At 37.8% G+C, this 20,305-nt stretch overlaps 1 protein-coding gene across 4 annotated transcripts in view; it reads left to right on the top strand.

The window, feature by feature from the left end:
- Window positions 1–20,305, top strand: part of Col19a1 (collagen type XIX alpha 1 chain) — a 313,664-nt gene that overhangs the window by 129,056 nt on the left and 164,303 nt on the right. The gene's annotated exons all lie outside the window — the stretch shown is intronic.

The raw sequence follows: 20,305 nt of genomic DNA, 5'->3' as shown, positions 1-20,305 counted from the left end.
CTGTGTTTGATACACATTATTTTGTAATAAAATATACATTACAAGTAAATGGAAGCAGAACATTTTACTTAGTCTAAAAACTATAAAAGTGACACCAGATACAACCATCCAGTAAAGAAAACAACTAGCTCATTACTTCCTTTTCTATTCTTTCTTTCTTTTTTCTTTCTTCCTCCCTTTCTCCCTTCTTCCCTCCCTCCTTCCCTCCCTCCCTCCCTCTCTCCCTTCCTTCCTTTGTTCCTTCCTTCCTTTCCTTCCTTTCTGTCTTTCTCCCTCTCCCCTGTGCTCATTCTGACTCTCTCTCTCCATATATATGGATTAAAATATAGTTAAAATATCTAACTACTGAGCACCACTGGCCCACCCAGAACTCAGAACTCATGGTGTTGTGGTGTTGACCAGGTTGGCTTTGAATTCATAGAGACCCACATGCCTCTGCCTGCTAAGTGCTGTGGTCAACGGTGTGTCCCATCAAGTCCAGCCAAGTTACACTTTTAGAATGATAGTCACTTTGTCCCCAAACCTGCCAGAAGAGGCTATTGTTATTTTCCCATGATTTACTTGTGAGATTTGCAAATGATAAAATGGCAACATGAGAAGATTTAAAAATGTGCATGTGACAGGATAGTTGTCAGTTAAATGTTCATCATTTCTTAAATCCTTAATCATAAATATATGAAATATACCCATTTAGATGCAATTTATTACTACATATTTCTTCATGGAGCATTAAAGAGTCTTGTTTAACTTAAGAAACACTCTAAGTGATCCCCCCCCAAGGAGGGCCTCACCCTCCCTGGGGAATGATGTGGGATTGGGTGGGGGGCTGGGGGACTGGTGGAGGGACAAGGAAGGAGGGGTGGGAGAAGGAGCTGGGACTGACATGTGAAACATTCACGTTTCTAATTTAAATAAAAACATATATTGAGAAAAAAGAAACACTCTAAGCTTAATGGAAAAGAATAAAGTTCTTTTTTTTTAAGATCAAGTATAGGCTGAGGTCTGTTGAATTTCATGTTGCTATTATGAATGACATAAATTAAGTATGTAGTCACTAATATTCTAACTCCATGATAATGCTAGAAGGTCAGGGTTAAGGATGTCGCCCAGCACTCTGGATGGAGCACTGCTATCTGTAGAGCACAGGAATTTGAAGGGTTTTTATTTTATATATGTGTATTTTTCTTAGAAGTTGAGCACCCCAAATGGAATGATAGTAATGTCTTACTCACATTTTCCAACTGGCATTTAAAGAAAAACTTTTTCTTGGTCGACAGGAAACTCAAGAATCCAAAAAGGGTCTTACTTAAGAAGAGCCAAATTCTTTAATGTTTTTCTTTTCAAGGTTGAGTAAAATAATTTTGAAAGAAATGTTTACCGTTATACCTTCGATTTTATACATTTTGGAATTATATTTGGTATTATTTAGAGTTGGGCTTGCTTATCTTGTGGAAGGCACATGGCTGTTTTTCTTCAGCTAAGGTATGTGCCCAACTACTTAGTCATTTGATTCCTTAGTCATTTTCAACTTTTGTTTGAAGGCTGATATGTGATATTTGTTTATCATTTCACTTGAAGTGGAATTTTGGACCCATAGCCAGGAAATTGTATAAGACTCTATCTACATTGTGCATGTATCATAGTCGCTGATGTCCTTCTGCTAAGGAGCACCCCATGGTGCTCTCTGCCATTCATCTAGGATGCACTTACAGAGACAGAGCTAAGATATTTTTGCTTTGTGGTGTCTAAAGATATGGCAAATCTAAATATCAATGAAAAGTGTTACATTTTATATATCGAAATAATAGTATTATGTGGGCATTGCTACATGATATGTATGCCATTAATTCATTTCCTTATGTACAATCAACCATCATCTATAAATAGGAGTGAATTGAGGTTACTGTCAACCTGCATGCTCTAAATATTTAATTCATACAATGCAGTTTAATATTTTATTAATTGAAGTAACTGATATCAGTCTTCCAGGAATCCAAAATTACTAATTGCTCTATAATATATTAAACAAGACAATGATATATCAGAGAGTTCATCCAAAGTAGTTCTCAAAACCAGCTGCCCACTAAAATCCACTGGACGGCTTTAGAAAATGCCAGCATTGGACTTCATCACCCCAAATTCTAATTTAATATGTATAATGTGGGACCAGTACATTTTTTAAAGTCCCACAAGTAGAGCTAAATATGAAGTTGGAGTGGAAAACCATTGTTTATGGAAACAGTAGAGAAATAAGCTTTCTTCCTACCCGGAAAACTTTTAGAATGTTGGAGTACTCTGGCTTTGAAATCCAACTTAATGCACAGCAATAAAGAAATCTCTCTATCTTGGGGGAGGCATACTGGTGAAAATCAAGATAGAAGATGCTTAGTTAAGTAGAGGGGGTTAGGGCTAGGAATGCCTTTCAATTGCAACTTTAATCCAACTATTCAAGCATGCCTGCTGGGCTAGATGCCTCAATGCTTCTTAAAATTTAAAATGCATAGGAACCACCCAGGGAATCATAGTTTTATTCTGTAATCGTGGGGTTGAGAATAGGAATTATACATTCTCAGTAGGTACCTACTTGAAAGCTGATGTTACACCTGGTCTAGAGATCAAACAAGGCTTAATACTCTTCCTAGATCAGTGCCTTATTTCATAGGTCAGTGGCTTCCTATTGTCACTTCGTAGTCAGATCACCACAGGCACTTTTTAAAAATATGTAACTTTTACATTGCCAGTGTAGTCTATACAGTCACAATTTAAATTTTCCTAAAGCAACTCCTACATAGTTTGAGACCCATAGTCTTTAAAGCACATTTCTTGAATAAACATTTTTGAATCACTCATTAGTCAGTATTTGTATCAGGAATACACAACACTATTACTTTTGGGACTTCTGGGAGAAACCAGACCCTTCAGAATACCTAACGTTTAGTTCCTGATTATGTCATTGTGAAGGGTGAACTTCAATCTACATATTAGTAACCTACCAGTAAGTCCAACAGTGATTTTTCTTTTTCCTAAGCAAGAGCACAAGCATTGACAACGCCAAGACATAAAGTACTAAAAACCATCCGAGTTTACAATGCTGAGCTGGGTAAGGAAAGTTACCGGCTGGACTATTTTCCTCATCGAAGCAGTAGTACTCACTCATTTTGATTTCATATAAAACTTTGTTTAACAATGAATGAAGAGAAATAGTAATTGAGTGTAATGCCTCTGCATGCAGGAAGTGTATGAGGGTGTTAAGTTTATTACAGCTATTTCTCTGTCCCTGAGAATCACTGTGCTTTGGCAATTGATTTAAATTTTAAAACTCAAGTAAAACCACATTGCCAGTAATCTAAACAGTATACAAACCATCTATTTTCATTCAGTGTTGTGTTTTTCATTTGTACATTCTAACTTCTCATATATATATATATATATATATATATATATATATATATATTCTCAATGAAGAAAGCAGATAAAGGAGTAACAGAAACCAACTTTGCAAGGAATAGAGAAAAGTAGAGTTGATGAAATGATGTGTAGGACCGAACCCTGGATGCAGATTCACTAGAGAAGTTCAATCACAGCAGTTCTTAGACGTTCCACCATCTCACAAGAGTTGACTGTCTCCTTGTCCAGGTTGCCTTAGAAAACACAGAGAACGGGGCTGATAAGAAGATTGACCAAAATGGCACTGCAGCTTCCAAATGAAGTCTGTACTAAATTCACGTTTGATTTGGTGAACACAGTTCATGTTCAAATTCCAGGATTGAATTCCTGTGATAACATTTGGACCCTTCAGCAGAATCATCTTCACGGGTCATAAAGACAGAACTCCAAAGTACAATGTGAGAGGGCAAATATTTGCCAAAAGCCAAACATACAAACAAATATAAGGAGGTGGGGGAGAAAGAAGAGTCAGCAAGGAGGGAAGGAAAGAAAAGAGAAGGAAGGAAAGGATAAAAGGAGAGAGGGAGGGGAAAGAAAAGTATAACCTGGTGATTGAAAACATAGAGATGAGTTACCCCTATGTCCCTTCTATCTTTACTCTTTAATTGTTCTAGCAGTCTCCTTGGCTTGACAAATCTGAATGATGATTTTTGACATTATATGAATAAATTTGCAAATCTCCCCAGGTGATGCCTTCTTTAAAGCTTTCCCAGATTATTCTAATAACAAAGCATTAAGGAATAACTTCAAGATCAGCCCATTAATTCTGAGAGTGGAACACAGTCTACAAAGCCTTGCCCAAGAACCTTCTCTAAATGCCTAAGCCCAAAGGAAAATGACCCCGCCTCCTTCAGCACCAATTAGCCATCAGTGGCTCCTCAGATTGGTCTCCAGAGTCCCTCTCCCTTCACATTCGAGGGAAAAAATTGAGACTATGATATAATTACATCATTTGTCCCCTTCACTTCCCTCCCTCTAATCTCTCCCATATACACAGTTTTACTTTCTTTCTAACTCATGGCTTCTTTTTTTTTCACTAACTGTGACACATATGTGTATGTACACTAAATATATAAATACAATCTGACCAAGGAGAACAATAGACATACTAACATGAATAGGAGAAAAGTAAAGAGACCCAAGTCGTACACAAGGAACTACAGGCAGCTAAGGAATGCTGAGAATGGGAGAATTGGTTTTCACCAGAACAGGGGATACCATATGGTCAGCCTTGAAGCATGCTTGAATTTTCAATCACCTCAATCTTATATACATCTTGCAAAGGTAAACATAGCCATTGTGATTTCATGCATGTAATATCCATGCCATGTCCAGAGAACCACATTTCACAGCTCCCATCCCTATCTTCCAGTAAGTAGATTCTTTCTTAACACTCTTCTAAGATATTCCCTGAGCCTGCAGAGGGAGGCATTGATAGAGATGTCCCATCTATACCCAAGCACTCAGTTTCTTGCACACAACACTTTGAACAACAGTGCTCCTCTGTGTTATCTGCTGTCCACTGCAACAACAAATTTCTCTGATCAAGGTTGGGAACAGAAAAAAGAAGAAAGAAAAAATCTAAAATATCAATACAGTTTAGAAGGTAGTTTAACAACACGGCCACTTAGAGATCAACATTAACAGGCCTATGAATTCCCTACTCTTGGGGCTTGACTATGTTTAAGGTACCAGTCGTGAATTCTTTCCTGTAGATCAGGCTTCAAATCCAGTGGGGGGGGACTGGTCACTGCCATAAACATTTTCATCACTATTGCATCAGTGAACACCTGTTGGCTGGCAGGTCAATATCATAGCATGCAGTTACCAAGGAATGGGCAAGACTACTGGTGTCTTTTCTCCCCCAACATGCTGCATAGTACCTAATAGCACCATGAAATCCAGCCAGCAGGGATAGCTCCTTGGTAAGTTGAAGACTAATTCTCAGTACCCTGAAACAAAAATGTGTGGTGTCTTCAGCACTAGGGTCTTACCATCTGGCTAAAGCAGATAACAAGAGCAATGACAATGGTTTCTCTTGCTTTCTGTATCTCCGGGCACTCTCTGGCCAATAACTGGTAGCGAATAACTGCTACCCATTGAATGAAGGAGCTTCCATGGCCAAATTTGAGAGCAGCATGACTCTATAGTTACAGATCAATATTTAATAAGCAATTTGACAGTATGACCATTTAGAAAACAATAATAATAGATTTTTATCTGTGGCCTGTGATCTCTGCAACAATAGGCTTTTGTCAAGCTTACAATAACAAACGTGATTCTCTCCTGTTTAATGAATATGGAACATAATAGACACTGCATCTATTATTTAAAGTAAGCAAGTATTAATAACCTATAATATTGCTTTAGATATTTTTCAAAGAAAATATTATTAAATGTCTACTTTTCTTTTTTATTCTATTTATTTATTATTTTTGTTTTGTTTTGTTTTTATGAGACAGGGTTTCTCTGTATTGTTTTGGAGGCTGTCAGTCCAGCCTGGCCTTGAACTCACAGAGATACGCCTGCCTCTGCCTCCTGAGTGCTGGGATTAAAGGCGTGCACCACCACCACCTGGCTCTTTTTTTATTCTAAAGAAGTCACTATATTGATAATAATGTGTGATTACTGCATGTCTGTGTTACAGGCATGTACTTAAAATCATGTTGGGTTGTCTTTTTCATACATGCTATTCTTTTGGTAATAGGTATTTTCTGTATGATATTTCTTATCATGGTTTTAAATTTTATCCATGTGGATGCTGTAGATTAAATTTATTCTTTTTAACTGACTTATAATCTTCCAATAGGCAAAAGTCTCTCACACCAATAATGATATGACAATTTTCCTGTTGAAGTTTTCATTTGCTAACAATGTACAATGAATCACTTTTTGCTTATATCTTATGATATGAGTATTTTCTTGGATATATACCTACAAGTAAAGTCACTGTGTGATAAAGAATATCCTTTGTCCAATTTAACAAGATACTAATTTCTCTCTCCAAAGTAGCTATACAAATTATTGGCTTGTCAATTTATGACAATTCTAAAAGCAGTTACATCTCAAAAATATTTAATGCTGTTAAATGTTTTAGTTTTAAGACTTGCAAAGCCCTGAAACACATTCAAATACTTATGGGACTTTGGGCTTAATATGGGACACATTACAAATCAGCAAGAGAAAGAACAGACCACACCAAATATTATGCTGAGACAGAAGTTTTTTCAAGAGGCAGAAAAATATGTTACTGTCTCAAAATATTTCTTGTCTCATGCTAGAATGTATTTACAACCTTAGTAAGATATCACATTGTTTGTATTGTCTCGTATATTTCCTTATACTTAACCGTGCTGTCCTCATTTTATAATAGTTTATCTCATATTTCCAAAATGTCCCTGTATGACATAGGCATGGAAGCTCATAAGTTTCATATTAAATATGATCTTTCTGTTTCTTGTTTCTGTTAGATTTTTTAGGATAGTTTAAAGAATATTGGATAAAGAAGATAGTGGAACTTGCCTTTTTCATTTAAGTGTACCAGAGTTTTACATTAAACCTGGAATTTTTATGAGTGTTTTGTGCTGCTTTTAGATTTAGCTAAAGAAATTTCTTCTGGCTTTAATTTGGCAGACTTTTTAAGTAGCCTACATGTTGAACTTATGGTGTTTTTCGCATATGTAAAAATAGACATGTATTGTTTTTAGTTCAACACCTCAATATGGTAAAGTAGCTTACATATTTTTTGAGTGTGTGCCATCTCACTGCCCTAGGATAAGGCCTACTTGGCCATGTTGAATATTGTTACCAGGATGTGGGCTTTGGTCTGACCACTCATTTAAAGGCTCTCCCCTCTCTTCTGGGCTCTTTATTTCCGATAAGAACTCACCAATCAGAATGTCCCATTTTTCATAGGCAGCTTTTATTACTTTTTTCCTTCTTTAGAAGGGATAATTTCTAATGCACTATTGTCGGGCTCACTAATGTTTTGGTTGTCTTTGGTCTACTGTTAAATCATAGTCTGTATTTTTTAATATAGACAATATTATAAATTTGTGAATTTGTTGGTATACTGGATATTTTTCATCAATATTTTCTACATTATTATTTGTTATGTGTTCTTGAGAACTTAGTTGCTACTCTTGACTGTTAATAGATGCCTTAAAATACTTCTTTGATTATTCTTTCATGAGTAATGTCAAGCTGGTTTTCTGGTTGTGCTGTGTACAGAATGGGTTACATTTACCCATTTACTTGTATGGCAAGTTATTTTCTCTTACATTCACCCATGGGTGACTACTTTATAGGAAATCTGTCATAACTTCTTTTCCAATGCTGTAATACACACATAACCAAAGCAACTTGGATTGGAAGTGTTGATTCCATCTTACAAAGGGAGTTAGGGCACAAACTTAAAGGCAGGGACCTGGAGGCAGGAACTGAAGCAGAGGACACAGAGGAGTGTTTCTTACTGGTTTGTTCCCCCATGGTTTTCTTGACCTGCTTTCTTAACCAGAAAATTAAGGACCATAGGCTAGTGAGTGACAACCCCCCTGAGGGTGCTACACCTAGACCCTCAAGCATCACTAAGGAATCAAGAAAGTTTTCTACAGACACCACTCGTGGACAATCTGATGGGGACAATTCCTCTGTTGAGATTCCTTTTTCTTAGATAGGCCTGGATTTGTGTCAGGTTGACACAAACTAACCAGCACAAATCCTGTATTCTGGTCCATTTCTCCAGAGATAAACAACAATTTTAATGAGTTACAGTAGTTGAATTCATATAACAAACTGTTTCCTTTCTAGTTGGCACTAGTCCTAACCCTGATTTTCAAAATTTTCCCCCTAAATAGGAGAAGATCAACCAAAGACTTGAACAGCATTTAGATTCAGAATTTGTGACAAACTTTTCTCCGGGGCTTTGTAACCCCTTCTCCTTAACTTTCTAGGAATGGCTTTTGCCCAATACTCTAAACGTGAATCTTTCAATTCAGCTGCCTGCAGGCTTTTCCTTTAGCTACTGTGTGACTCAGAAATGACTTTATGCTCAGACTAAACCCCTTAAAAATAAGAAAATGATCGATGCTGCTTAAGTTTTCCAAATTTTGACTCCAGTCCTGTATATGCCTATTAGTGCATTCCCATGACTTTTATTGCATTTCCAGTTTCTTTCTGTGGTTCTTGGTACACACACACACACACACACACACACACACACACATACACACACACACACACACACACACCATACCTTTTGTTTAGAAATACAATTTACAGCTGAGTGTTGGTGGTGCACAAATTTAATCCCAGCACTTGGGAGGCAGAGGCAGGAGGATCTCTGTGAGCTCCGGGACAGCCTGGTCTACAGAGTGAGTTCCAAGACAGGCTCCAAAGCAATATACAGAAATCCTGCCTCAAAAAAAAATCAAAAAACAAAACAAAAAAGAAAAAAGAAATACAATTTACATATTAGATAAAACTATAATAAAATTATTTGATAATGTTTTAAACAAGAGGAAAATGGTAAAATTTTCAGAATTAAGAAAGTCCTCATCCTAAGGGGAAAAACATCTTTAAATCACTTATTCTAAGAGTCAGTGCAACATCTGCATTCACTGACTTACTATTGCATTAATGAGCAAAGTAATTAAAGCAGGAAACCCAACTTTCACAAGTGTTCTCAAAGGACTACACACAGTCTATTCTTCTGGGATTCCAAAGTGGAAAGTTGAATTCACATAGTCACCAGGAAAAGATGAATAAAAATTATAAAAGAGTTGAAAAATCACTTTATATCATTTTTATGAATTCATGAGTCCTTTTGCCTACACTCCATCCTTCTTCATCTGTGTTTTTATATTTGATCCATAGCTGATAATTTTCCATGTGTTGGTCCAATGGGAACTGATTGATTATTATGGAAACATAGGATGCATTTTCATGTAATACTGCATTGCATTTTATTTTCATAGTTGCATTGACTATGCAAACATAAGCATTATAAACCTAATTATTGCATTAGCCTTATCATTGAAAACTACTCATGATCTGACTGTTTCTCACATTCTCTTCTGTTTCCACTGATTCACTGTTATTAACATGTGTCCTGTGGTTATTTCAGTAACCAATCTGCCATCTCCTCACTCCTCCTTTTGTTTGCCTTGAGACTTCGCTTTTCTACTAGGGATTTTTGACTATGGCTTTGCACTAATAAAAACAAACAAAAACCCAACTCTACCATCGAGCCCTTGTCCTTGAACCTTTTCTAAATGCAGAAACCAGAACACCCCTAATTACTCTTCTTTTTGAAATCCCCAATGTGCTCTCCTGTTTTGATTTTAAACTATCATCCACACATAACACAATGGCCTACAAAGTCTTACAGGGTTAAATTCTTCCTGAGTTTCTGGAGTTGTACTATCATTTCTCTCTGGAGTTGTACTATCATTTCTCTCTACCTGTTCCCCTCACCTCCAGTCACACTTCCACATAGGAGCTTCACTTTTCCTCTTTGCTCTCCCTGATGAATACATAGCTAACCTCCTTGCCCGTGGACAATTTCTGCTTGTTCATCATCTTCTCAATGACTGCACAGGCTACCCTTCTGTTACAAAGGCAAACAAGGGTTTCTAATACCCATCAGACGCTCCATGTTTTCTCATTTCACATTTCTTCTATTGTTCTAATGTATTTAGAACTTGTTTATTATGTTTGTTTTGTTTTTGATTTCCTTCTCCTTTGAATATTAACCCCACAAAGACAAGAGTCTTTGAGAATTCTGCTCATTGACTATTAGCAGAATGAGAGTTAGATAAGGCGAGACACTAATGTAAATGTTACATTGACCCACTTGGAAAAGTTGTTTATTTGGAATTCCAAGCATATCTAACAGTGTGTGGCACATTGTTTTCCCTCAAGAAATAAGTGGCATTTGTTGAACATTATCTTTGTTAATTTTTAATGTTGTAGTAATTTTAATGATTTAGCTTACTATATTCTAAATATTAAAAGCTACAGAAAAACTTGGGTGAAGCTGATAACGTGTCATTTTTTGTTTGTTTGTTTTACTTTAAAATTTTTTCAATTTAAATTAAAACCATCTTGCCAGGCATTGGTGGTGCATGCCTTTAATCCCAGCACTGGGGAGGCAGAGGCAGGAGGGTCTCTGTGAGTTCAAGTCTACCCCGGTCTCCAGAGCGAGTTCCAGGACAGCTTCCAAAGCAATACAGAGAAACTCTGCCTCGAAAAGCAAAATTAATTAATTAATTAAAAAACTTATTTTACATACTGATCCCAGTTCTCTCTCCCTCCCTTCTCTCATGCCCACCACCAAACCCCCCATTCCATCCCCCATCTACTCCCCTGGGAGGATGAGACCTCCCGTGAGGGATCATCAAAAATTTTTAAGGACTTTTCCTGCCACTGACTGTTTTTAAGTTCTCAAGGTCATCTGCTCATTGAAGCTTTCTGCTGCTTCTTGGGTCACTTTCTCTGGAAGTTGTCCACTATTCAGGATTTTTAAAAGTAGAATAATGACCACATGTAAAGTCTTGCTGTGCCTCTGCACATTGACAGCTTAATGTCCTCAGGTTTATGGTGAAGGGTCAATGCTGAATTCTAATCCCTGTGATATGTCTAGTAATTGCTAAAGTACACACCAGATAAGTCTTTGGCCTATGGTTTATAGAAACCTTACCTATAGTTTATAGTAAATCTTAACCATATCCATTCATTCATTTCTTAGCACTTCGTTGAACTCTTAGAAGGTAAATGTAGTACTTAATCTATCAAAATCTCAAACAAACTGTTGTCAACTGGGTGCCACAATTCTAGCTGAAATTCCCTAATTAAATAGATTACTAACAGCGAAGAATAACTCCATATGAATGTATTTTTCACAGTGATACAAGCATCTTTAAATGAGTTTAAGGAGTATGTCTAAATGATAGTTTTCCTTGACTTGTCTGTTATCACTAGAACAGAAATGGTGTTATTTTTGATATCTTTGCCAAATACTGAGGCAAAATAGATACCACTTAAAGAAAACAGCTCTGAACCCTCAACTGAAGAGTGGATAGAGAAAATGTGGTACATTTACACAATGGAGTATTACTCAGCAGAAAAAAACAATGGAATCTTGAAATTCGCAGGGAAATGGATAGCACTGGAAGAAACCATCCTGAGTGAGGTAACCCAGTCGCAAAAAGACAAACATGGTATGTACTCACTCATATATGGATTTTAGATATGGATCAGGATAGTGCCAGTCTGCACTTCCACAGATAGAGAGTCTGGGAAACAGGAAAGAACCTAAAAGATATGCATATATGCATAGTACCCAAGAGAAGAGGATGGAGACAAGATCCTCTGAATGGATGGGGAACAGGGCGAGGGGGGGGGGTAGTGGGACCTGGGAAGAATAGAGGGGGTAAAGAGGAAGGGAGTTGGTCATGGGGGAACAGGAAGTTGAGGGGGTGGGGGTTGAATAGGGGGAAGAGGGAATCATAGGATCGAAGACAGATCAGGCACCAGAGTGACCTCGAGTGATCTAAAGGGATAACATCAATTGGCAAGCTAAGCAATAGTGGAAGGACCACCTCGAATGCCCATTCCTGATAATGAACTTGATGTCTATAACTATCCGGGAGCCTTCATCCTGGGACTGATGGAAGCAGAGGCAAACACACAACTAAGCACTGAACTGAACCCAAGGAACCCAGTGACAGAGAGAGAGGAATGATGAGCAAATTGGCAAAGAATGGGCTGGCAAAACCAGCAGAGACAGCTGATCTGGACAGGGGAGTGCTCTTGGACCCCAGACCGACAGTGGGGAGGCCAGAATGGGACTGATCTGGACCCCCAAATGTGAGTGTCAGTGAGAAGGCCTGGACAACCTATGGGGCTCTGAGCTGTGGATCAGTGTCTATTCCTGGTATACAATCTGTCTTCATGTGCCTATAGCACAAAGAGAGATGTTCTCTCAGCCTGGACTCTTAGGGGAGTGCCTTGACCCTACCAAGAGTAAAATGATAGACTCTAGACATCCCCTATGTGGAAGGATTTGGCAATAGTGTGGGAGAGAGGGTGGAAGGGGAGTGCGGGAGGAGGGGAGGGAGAGGGAACTGGGATTGACATGTAAAACAAGCTATTTAAAATTAAAATAAAAAAAATTTGGAAAAAAAAGAAGAAAAAAAAAGTTTATTTTATGAATTATTTGAGAAAAGCACTTGCAGAATCAGATTGTTTCTAAGATAGCATATTCTGATTATAGGCAAACTATGTACTTAAGATCAAGATGTTTTAAAAGCCAAACTACTATTGAGTCTAAAGCATCTCTTGGGTTGATATTTACAAGATACAAAGAAGGCAACATCAATTCTAAACAAGAACATTTTTATTAAAAATATTAAGATTTACTTGATTGTGATATGATTTATCAAAGATTATAGGGCAAGGGTAGATTTTGGTATGTTATTAGGAGACCATGAAGATTTTAACCTTGAAATCCTCTGTTAAGGTTAGTGATTTCCTTGTTTGTTCATATTGTTTGAATTATGGCAAATGACACTAAATTTTTCTTACATTTGAATATTAGATGTAAACCCTCATATTTAAATACAGTCATCACTTGTTATTTATTTTATGTAAATATATAAAGTGCTTGTGTGTAGGCTCCTAAACTGTGAGTGTTCTGTGGTCTTCCTACCCTTCACGACTAACCAGATTCCCTTTAAATTAAAATTAAAAAAAAATCATTGCTGTTTTGAACTTGGGTTTTACTAAAACACCCAACAGTGGCTTCATAAGCAAGATGGGGTCTTCGACTGAAATGAGACAGTTGGCTGGACCTCCCTTCCCCCGCCCCCATCTCTTCTGGCTTTTCGTGTCCTGTCAGAAGAAAGACAGGTGGGAGGCCCGAGACTGCTATTTCATGTAACATACTAATTTTAGTCCTCAGGAGTAAATCTGTGTTGCTCTGGCCCCACCTCACAGAGAAGTTATTAAATACTCATCCACATGGCACCAAATGTTTAGACAGAGGGCAAAGGTTAAGTCTGTCAGCAGCGGAGTTGCCTTGTCCCTGTTCACTAAATGATACTTGAAGACCAGATCCCTGGGGCCCAGATAAACCCTGCCTAAGTGAAAATGAGGATCCAGAAGGCAGAGAGAGAGACAGAGAGACAGAGAGACAGAGAGACAGAGAGAGACAGAGATAGAGACAGACAGACACAGAGACAGAGAAGACAGAAAGAGACAGACAGAGACAGAGACAGAGACAGACTGACACAGAGAGAGAGAGAGAGAGAGAGACAGACAGAAAGAGAGAGAATATGTCTTTCTAAGAAAACTACCCTAAATATTGCAGGCAAGAGAGAAATTTTCAGCTGGCCAGTTATAAATCAAGTGACACTGCATTAACAGATGGCCTGAAGCACACACACTGGGGAAGTCCTGAAGCAATTCTTTCTCTAAGTTGGTACATAAAAAAGGCAACTCTTCAGCAAGTGACATGGACTCTTCCCACCGTCCTCCCTTGACCGAAGGCTTAGCACATGCAGACACTGCAGTAAGCACAGGGAATACAGAAGTAAACAGCAACGGCCTTGTCTTCGACTAGTGGAATCAACAAGTTAAAGTTGGTCCCAACTGGTCATTTGCAACTAATATACAAGTCGTCTGCAAGCATTTGTTCAACTACAGTTAGTAGGCCCCGCACACAAAAATTTACCTATTTCCAAGGAAAATTATTATATATTTTTTTTACTTTGTAATATAAGATACTATTTGCATTAGAGTCACAAACTCACCTACTAAATAATAATTTCTTATTAAATCCCAAAAGAACTATGGGCAGCTCTTTTTCAGTAAAAGTTGTTTTTTAATTTAAAACATTTTATTTTTTATTTTATATACCAACCTCAGTTCTCCCTCCCTCCCCTTCTCCAGCCCTTCACCTCCCTCTTCCAAACCCACACCCATTCCTCAGAGGGGGTTAGGCCTTCTTTGGGGAGTCAACAATGTCTGGCATACCTAGTTGAGGCAGTACCAAGTCCCTCCCCACTGTATCAAGTCTGAGCAAGGTATCCCACCATAGAGAATGGGCTCCAAGGAGCTGTGTTCATGCCGCTGGGATAGGTCCAGGTGCCACTTGTAGCCCTCTCCCAACATAACAGGTCACATAACTGTCACCCACATTCAGAGAGCCTAGTTCAGTCCCATACAGGCTCCCCAGCTCTCAGTCCTGTAGTTCATGAGCTCCCACTAGCTCAGGTCAGCTGTCTCTTTGGTTTTCCTCATCATGCTCTTGAACCCCTTGTTCATATGATCCCTCCTCCCTCTCTTCAACTGAACCTCACGAGCTCAGCTCAGTGATTGGCTGTGGTCACTGCATCTTTTTCCATCAGTTACTGGATGTAGGTTCTGTGATGACAATTAGGGTAGTCATTAATCTCCACTATTGCTAGGATTCTTAGCTTGGGGTCATCCTTGTGGATTCCTGAGAATTTCTCTAGCACCAGGTTTCTCCCTAACCCCATAATGGCTCCCTCTCTCAAAATATCTCCTTCATTACTCTTCTCCTCCTTCTCTCCCCGAACTACGTCTTCTAGATCCCTCATGATCCCAGCCCCCATCTCCTTCTTTGTAACCCCCCCTCCGAGGTTACCCAGGAGATCTTAACTATTAACGATTTTCCCATCCTGGGATCCTCCATGTGTGTCCCTCTTAGGGTTCCCTTTTTACCCAACTTTTCTGGGCTTGTGGATTATAGCCAGAAGACTCAGGTTCAGTTCCTAGCACCAACAAGGCAACTTACAACCATTTTTATCTCTAGTCCCAGGGTATCTGATACCCTCTTCTAGCCTCCACAGTCTGTACGCATGGTTCACAGACACACATTCAGGTAAAATACCAGTAAATAAAAGATAAGAGTACCAATGAATTTTAAAGTCTTACTTAAAGAAACATAAAAGTGTTCTTTAAATTTGTGAGCCCAAGACTTCTGTAAGTGAATTAGTTGATCAAAATAAAAGATGCTTGAATGGGTGAGAAAGAGGCATGAAGATGAAGCAAGTGCAGTACTTGTGTACAAAAAAAACCTCAAAAATGTAAATAAAAAACAGTGCCTATACAATATAAAACTATTTTTAAATATTTTACAGAAATGCAAGCAAGTCAATGCTTAAAGGCTTTGAAAGATTTATGCTTTAACCTCAGAGAAGATTTATGTTTTTGAAAAACATACAGTCAGCTTGTTCGACACGGGCATGATTTATATGCCTTTCATTAGACAAATGACTTGAGAATGGCTTATTCTGCCCCTCAGTTTATACTTGGCATTTTTTTCAAAACATATTTTGAATTGTTTTCATCAAACATCCATGTTACACATTTTAAGCCTCAACCGTTAACTTTACTAAAAGTAAAATAAATTGGCAATTTGGGACTTTTATGATAGACTATTTTATCTCACATTGAAGAAATGCTAAGCAATCTAGGAAAATGAGGGAAAATACACCTCAAATGCATTAGTGAATTACAAAGTGGACAAAAAATTTATATGCAGCAATGCATACAATTCAAGTCATAAATCTACACCAAAATTAGTCTAATTTCATCCCATTCTATTAAAGCATTTTTTAAAAAAATAGGTGTACTTGAGCCTCATTTTTATCAGCAAAGTTGAACTTTATGATGCTCACTCTCTCACAATGGATAGAATCATATCCACTCTGCTTAACTATTCCACCCATTTGATAAAACACCAAGAACTCACCCAGAGTATTTTAGGAATATACTGACATGAGTTTGAAGCTGGCCATGTGTCTTAGTCATCTATGCCTTAGTTTCATTATCTACAAAAATGTGATAATTCTTGTGCTTTACAATATTGTAGCTAAATGAGGTAGTATATTAAACATTTTAAAATAACTTGCTCTCCAAAACCACTATTTGACACTTATTCATGGTTAGTATTGTTATTATATTGATATGAATCACAAATAAATATTAGTATGTGTGAAGGCAGAAGACTTTTATGAAATAATTGCTAAAATGTTTAAAAAGAATTTTCATAAAATCACAATGTCTGTGATAAAATCTTTTCATTTTAAGAAAACTATCCAATGTAAGATACATCACAGGTCTTTCTTCTTTTTCCAGCCGAAGTATGACCTCTAAGAAGACATGGTCCTTGTCTATCTAATGTTTAGCTACATGTCCCAGGGTTAGCAGTCCTTAATGCAATCTAGGTACTCAATAGTATTTCTTCATAGGCAAAATGAAATACATTTCACAGCACTAACAAACATTGTTATAAAATCATCCATTCTTGCACTGAAAACAAAAACCTTCTGGAAAATGTAAAATACTACCTTGAGCATCAGATGGAGTACAGGTCCCTTCTTTCTAGTCATTAAGTCTAATTAAATTTGGACAGGTGATCAGCTTCTGTACTAAAACTTTCCAGTAGTAACAATGCTAATGCCAGTTATTACCAAATTTACGTATGGTTGATTTTTAAAAAGCTATGTTTTGGAGTAAGTAGCAATATCTCCTTGATTGGAATTCTACCATCTGCTAAATATCCTGCATGTGTAATCAGGGCTTTATATGTTTACACTATTAATAAAGTCATATTTTGAGGAAAAAGTTAAAGAAACATTGTGTAGAAGGTCAAGAATCAGACTCTGTCATGAAATACATAACTTGTTTTATTCATTTTTACCTCAAGTATGTCACCTGCTAACATCTAGGGGTTAAATCAAAGATTACAAATTTCATTGGCAACTCTAAAATTTTATTATAGTCTCCTTTACCATTTCCCTTGGAAATTTTCTTTTCTTTTTGCTACAGGGTTGGAAGCTCCAGGAAGCAAGATAGTAAGCAGTGTTCCCCCATTGTCTCTGCTTCAGCTCTTACCTTGAGACCCTGTACTGGCTTCCCTTAATGGTTGATTCTAACCAGTAAGGTGAAATAAACCCGTTCTCTCCCAAGTTGCTTTTGTTTTATCATAGCAACATAAACTAAGCTAGGACAGCCACTCACTGATAGGATAAATGGAAATTCATGAGCTCATAGAGAATTATAGCGATAACCAGATCTTTCTTTGTGTTGCATTTCTTTTTAAACCAGACCTAGGGAAGGATTGCTCTTTCCTTTCCCCTACACTGCTAATTGTATCAACTTCTAAACAGCTCTGATCCTTGAATGCTTTTCTTCTGATATGTGTCTAGCCTTATTTCTCTTCATGATATACTGTTGATTTTTCATTCCTTTTGTTGCAGAATGTGATCCAATTTTACAGTGCAATCTTACACTGCCCTTCCAAATATAAAGTATTCTAGAAGGTTTATTTAACACATTCATGAGTTAAAAATATCAAAAGTTGTCTCATTATTAAGTCTGGTAATACTGACCTGAATCGCCATTAGCAGTTTAAAATGAAGCATATTCAAATATCTCTTAGATTCCCAAGGTTTCTTTGAAAGTACAAGCTGAATATATTAGAAGTACAATAGTTTTGATGTCAGACATATGTGAGTTACCAACTAATACTTACCACTTGTTCATAGGGTTATCTTTTGAAAGTTTGTCTTCATACATAAATGAAAGGAAATAATTTTGTTTCTACATGCATGTAAAGTGATTAAAAGTACTAACACATAAGTCAGTATTCAATTAAATGTCATTTCTCTGTCCCCTTGCCAATAATACTATTGTGAATTGGTGAAGACAATGCAAAGACATATTATTTTGGTACTATATTCAAGAATGAGCATTTGATTGGTTGATTGATTGATTTATATAGTTTCTTATATGAAAATAGTTTTTTCTCACATAATATATCCTGATTATGGATTCCTTACCTTTATTCCTCCCAGTTCCTCCCCACTGCCACTCCCATCCAAATCCACCCCTTTTCTGTATCTCATTAGAAAGAAAACTGGCATTTAAGGGATAATGATAAAGTAAAATATAACATAATATAGGAAGACAAAACAAAAACTAATACATCACAATAGGAAAAAAACAAACAAATAAAAGGAAAGGGGCCCAAGAAAAGGTACGAGAAACAGATACAGATTTAGAAATCCAATCACATTCTCACTCAGGAATCCCATAAAAACACTGAATTGGAATCCATAATATATACACAAAGGGCAATCATTCCTCATCCTCTTATATAGGGTTCCCTGAGCATTATGGGGTTGGATTGGATGGAGAATTCTGTTTTGAGCTGAGCATTCCAAGGTCTTTCATTATCTGCATAATACCCAGCTGTGGTTCTCTATATTTGTTTCCATCTGCTGCAGGAGGAAGTTTCTCTGATGATGCTAAGCAAGGAACTGCTCTATGGGTATAGAAGAATGTCATTAGGAGTGATTTTATTGCTACATTTTGTTTTTCTGTTTTGCAACAATAGCATTTGGTTTACTCTAGGTCCCCAAGCTATCTGTGTAGTCTCAGGTTCTCAGTGTCTAACATAGGTTCCATCTCATGGAATGAGCCATAAGTCAGACCAAATATTAGTTGGCTACCCCCACAAGCTTTGTGCCACTGGTGCAACGGCATACCTTGCAGACACAACCATTGTAGATGGAAAGATTTGCACTGGGCTGGTGTTTACATTTCTCTTTTAGTTTTATGCAGAGTGTCTTCCTATACCAAGGATACAAACATGTAGGGGTGAGGCTCTAGGTAGACACCACCTCAACTTCTCCATGTTCAGTGAGTTGCACAAGTGCTGTCTTCAGCAATGGGCTTCTTCTTCTTGGTCTATACTTATTAGCCTTAGATTTTTGTCCCAGATTTACAGAACGCTTTGTAGCAGGGATTTTTAAGAGCTAATGTTTTCTTTGACCTATGCATCCATTTCTTCTACCATGTCTTTAGTGCCTGAGACTGTCTTTCATCTCTTGTATATTGTTGGTGAGGCTTAACTCTGAGGTTCCTGCTGGAATTCATTTCTAGATTTCCTTCAGTTTGGGTTTTCTTTGATTCTATTCTTATTTCAGATCTGAAACTTTTTTTTATTCATTTCCTTCCATTGTTTGTGTTTTCATTAATTCCTCTCAGGGATTTATTCATTTCCTCTTTAAGGACCTCCTAAAGAGGTCATAAAGGCTCATTTTAGGTCTTTGTCTTGGACTTCAGCTATGTTGCAATTTTCTCAGGGCCTACTATAATAAAATTTGAGGGCTCTAGTGGAGACAAATGTTGTATTGGCTGTTACTGTGTTTTTACACTGGCATCTAGGCTTCTGGGTTTTGCAAGATTGTAATTCTAGATGCTGGTAATATGCCTTGCTATTATTGGGTGGTTATTTTGTTTCTTGGTTTCCATTGCCCTCTCAGGTACTTAGAATGTGGTGGTTGTGGGTTGCCTAGTAATAAATTCTTCTGATAGGCATGACCTCTGGAGGTTCCTGGTAAAATGTGTTTCTAGTTATTGGGAGCTGACATGTAGAAATGGGGATGGGCTGGGCCAGGAGGGAGGGGAGCTCACAGGAGGGAGGAAAGCAGGATGTTCTACCAGGATCTGCTTATTCTCTGGGGACGTAGGGCAGAGACTGAATTGAGGCCACAAGTAGTCTGCTACAGAGCTGCCCAGGAGCCTGTGAGATTGGATATGGAGAAGAAGTAAAGTGAAGATCTGAAGTGTCTATCCCTGGAATACAAACAGTCATCATGTGCCCATAGCACAAAGATGGATGCTCTCTCAGTCTGGACTCTTAGGAAAATGCCTGGACCCTACCCTGAGTGAAATGACAGACTCTAGATATCCCCTATGTGGAAGGAATTGGCAATAGGGTGGGAGGCTGGGGGGGGATGGGGGAGTGCAGGAGGAGGGGAGG

Source organism: Mesocricetus auratus, unplaced genomic scaffold, assembly GCF_017639785.1.
Source record: "Mesocricetus auratus isolate SY011 unplaced genomic scaffold, BCM_Maur_2.0 Super-Scaffold_100021, whole genome shotgun sequence".
NCBI lineage: Eukaryota > Metazoa > Chordata > Mammalia > Rodentia > Cricetidae > Mesocricetus > Mesocricetus auratus.
The sequence above is the reverse complement of the archived record's forward strand: the minus strand, read 5'-3'. Positions and strand labels throughout refer to the sequence as shown.